This window comes from Arachis ipaensis, chromosome B1 (assembly GCF_059453495.1).
Source record: "Arachis ipaensis isolate K30076 ecotype BB chromosome B1, ASM5945349v1, whole genome shotgun sequence".
NCBI lineage: Eukaryota > Viridiplantae > Streptophyta > Magnoliopsida > Fabales > Fabaceae > Arachis > Arachis ipaensis.
Genome location: NC_142436.1, coordinates 4,433,936 through 4,437,696, shown reverse-complemented (window position 1 = coordinate 4,437,696; position 3,761 = coordinate 4,433,936).

Below are 3,761 nucleotides of genomic sequence, written 5' to 3'. Positions count from 1 at the left end.
TCCCACACTCAGCAGACCTCTCCCCCCTTTTCTTCAATTCGATGCACAGCACACCCACAATGTTTCCCTCATCCAGCAACAGCAGCACCCCACGGTTTCTTTCCCTTTTCCATGAAAGAAATGAATCAGAAGCAGAAAGGGGGAGATGGAGCAGAGCTACAAACAGGGGAGGGACGAGCCGCGCTACTGTCGCCGGTCACCTCGCCGCCGTGCCCAGATCGCATTCAGCCCTCGTCACCGCCATTTTTCCTCAGCCTCATGGCGTTCTTGTTCGACCACTGCTGCTCCCATGTCCTCCAACGGCGCTGCTGTTCTCGCCGATAGAGCCGCTGCGAAGAGAAGGAAGGGTGCTGCTTCACGCCTCGCCGCCGTCGCTCCTCTGAAAGGGGCTGTAGTGGTCGCCGTCGAGCATGATGGGTGGAGGAGAGGGAGAACTCGCGTCTGAGACTGGGAAGAGGTGGGGTTTCGCCGCTGTTGGGGTCTCACCGCCGCCGTCCCCGTGGTGGCTGGTGTCGTCGCCGGAGAAGACCACCGGAGTTGCTGTCTGCTTCTGCCTCGGGATTATGCAAGTTGCCGGAGCCCACTGCCGCCAGAGCTGACCAGAACCACCACTGTGGTTGCCGCTGGGATTGTGAACGGAAGAAGGAGACGCTGGTTCTGTCACAGCCATTCCCGGGGGAGAAATCAGTCGCGCCGCCATGCCTGGCAGCCGGGAATGCCACTGCCTTCGCCAGAAAATTATGTCGGTAAGGGTTTTAAGTTGATTCTCCTTTCCGTTGAGTTTCCGGGAACCTCATTGTTGCTGCATGTTGTTTAGGTCACCGCTGCCGCTTTAGGTGGCTATCGGGCTGCCGCCGAACCGGTTCGGAGACCGTCGCTGTTTCGGTTCAGCCGTTCCTTCTTCGGTTCGGTAAGCGTTTCAATTGGAAAGCCCTTTTGTTATTGTTCCGTTATCTCACGCTGAGGTTTGTGGCATTAATTGCTATAAGATTGAGTTTCGGTTGTTGTATGTTACGATTAGTGTTGCTATGGTTATTGCGAAAGTGGCTGGGAGCTGAGGCTTTGGTTGCTGGTGATTTCGAGTTGAGGCAGAAAGAACTTATGAGGCGTTTGGATTATGGATTTGCGTGTTGAGGTAGGGGCGCTTTCCGAAAACTACAGTTTATTATCAGAATTATTACATATGGATACTGATGTGAGATATGGTGTAATTAGTGATTGTATCTGCCTTATGTATTATTTGATTGACTCGAACGATTATGGATGTTGGCTTGGCTGAATTGTTGTGTGGCTTGTGAAATGCAATGTTTGAAGTTGATTCTTTAAATATTTGAAATGAGTTTAATCCGTTGAGGATTGGTTTGAATTGAGTCAATTATTTTGATGATGTGAAAGATAGAATGCTCTTGAAATCCAGCCTGGGTTGCTTTAATTGCTCTGGTTTTGAAAAATGATTTATTGCTGAACCGATTCTTTAAAGCTTTATAAATGAGTTAAATCGGTTGATATTGAGTTGATTTTGAAATGGTTTCCTTGAGGTATGCCATTGAGGCGACTGTTGGATTTAGCTTGCTTTTGAATTGATTTCTGGTTTTGAGCTGTTGAAAAGGAATGAGAAACGGTTTAGTTGGGACCCGAACCGGGTGGCAAAAGTCCAAGTTTTAGGGGAGGTGCTGCCGAAATTTCTATAAAATCCGAGTCTTTATTGAAATGTTGTCTGGAAAATGATGAGTTAAAGACTTCGGCTATTTTATTTGAATTATCAAGAAAAGGATGATTCATGCTTTCGAAATGAGTTAGTAAAGAGGAAATTGTGATTTAGTCTTGCTTCTTAAGAAAGGCATTGTATCTCTTTCAAGAGAAAGTTATTTAGATGAAACTTGTGTTTTAAAGCTGTTTGAATGCGAAAAGGGTTTATGCCTTTGAATTTGACTTGGGGGTTTCAATTAAAGAAGTTTCAATGACTTTGAAAGAACCTGAATGTCTATTGACAAGTTTTATTTTGAAATGTTTTGAGAAAGGTTTTAAGTACTCTTTGAACTTTGAATTTTTGCAAGACTAAAACAATTTTGAACAGTTGAAACGCTTTAAAATTTATCATGGGGTTGAAGCTGGTTTTGCCTAAGTAAAGGAAACGGCTTTGAAAGAAGTAAATGATTACGTGACTCGGTTTGGCTTAGATCCTATTTTATTACTCAAATCGGAAAGCCAAGGTTTTAATGATTTTAAATGAATTCGGCGAAATGAGTTATGCTACTCTCCCCTAAAGACTTGGGACTCTGTCGAGAAACTTTGTTATAAAATCCCATTGTGGGATGGGTGATTTTGAATGTTCCCAAAATGAATCTTTAACTTTCCATAGTTTTGGACGTTTTGGAAAGAGAATGCCGAGAGCGGCTTTGTTTTAAAAAGGGAACTCACTTTGAGTAAATTTGGCTTATGAGCCTGAGATGATTTGAGAAATGAGATCTTTAAAGCCAAGGCTAAAAAGAGTTGAAATTTGATTTCAAAGTGAAATGGCTTGAGAAAAGTGATTTATGGCTTAAATGCCGGTTTATGAATTTGATGATGTTGAATGGTGGAAGTGTTGCTTTGTTGTGAGCCGGAATGGCCGTGTATGCTATTGAACTATGGCTGATTGCCAAATGAGTTGTGAGCCGTATGGCTGATTATGAATTATGAACTTAAGCCGAAGGGCTGTATTTATTGATAAATTGGCTGGTTCTGGATTGAACCGTGAGCCGGATGGCTGAGATGGATGGTGATCCATGGTTGAGTATAAATGCATGTATGCAATCGAATGAATTGTGAATTTAAGCCGGATGGCTGAGATGAATGTTGTATGCGAGTATGCTTGTGTTTTCTCTCTGGTTGTAAGGGTGACAGGGCACCGATACCCTCTAATGGCGACAGGGCGCAGATACCCTCTAATGGCGACAGGGCGCAGATACCCTCTAATGGCGACAGGGCGCAGATACCCTCTAATGATAATAAAGCGCAACAGAGAGACTGTGTCCGGGTTAGCTACCGGACACGTCGGGTTGGCTTGGTAACTGACAGATGATATCATCAGCCACTAGGGACAGGCATGCATCATATGCATTTATGTGACATTGTTTGGGTGTGTATATTATACTTGGTTTGCCTATGTGACTAATTGCTAATTGTTCTGCTTGCAATAACTGTTTGTTTGTGCTTGCATCCTTCTATTTGTGTTTGCTACTGGGACTCTGTTGGACTGTGGTGATTGGTTGCTGGTTGGATTGTTTGGGCCTAGGGCCGTTGTTGGAATGAGGTGAACCGATGGTTGATTTCACTTTTGTGTTTCTGGTTTGGAATAAAATTATGAAAGTCTATTTTGGTTCTGCATAGATAAACCGTTTTGAAAGGCTTTTGAGTTTTTGAGAATTGAACCGTTCTTCTTTCCGAAAAGATTTCCGACTTTACTTTCGTTGTAAACCGTTGTTTTTGAAAGGAGGCATAAGACGGTTATGAATCACTGGTGCGGTTATCTTCATGTATCCTATTACAGTCATTCCCAAAAACCCTCTACTGAGAACCCTTTCGAGGATGATGTTCTCACCCCCCTACATTTTTCCCCTTTCAGGATATGGGCGCAGAAGCTACGAAGAGCTTATCTAATTGTTGTTGTGATGCTCTGTATTGTTTTAGTTATGGTTTATTGTACCCTCGCCTTTATCTTGATATAATCTGTAAGAGGGATAGGAATTGTATTGGTTAATGCTTGTAAAGTTATTTAT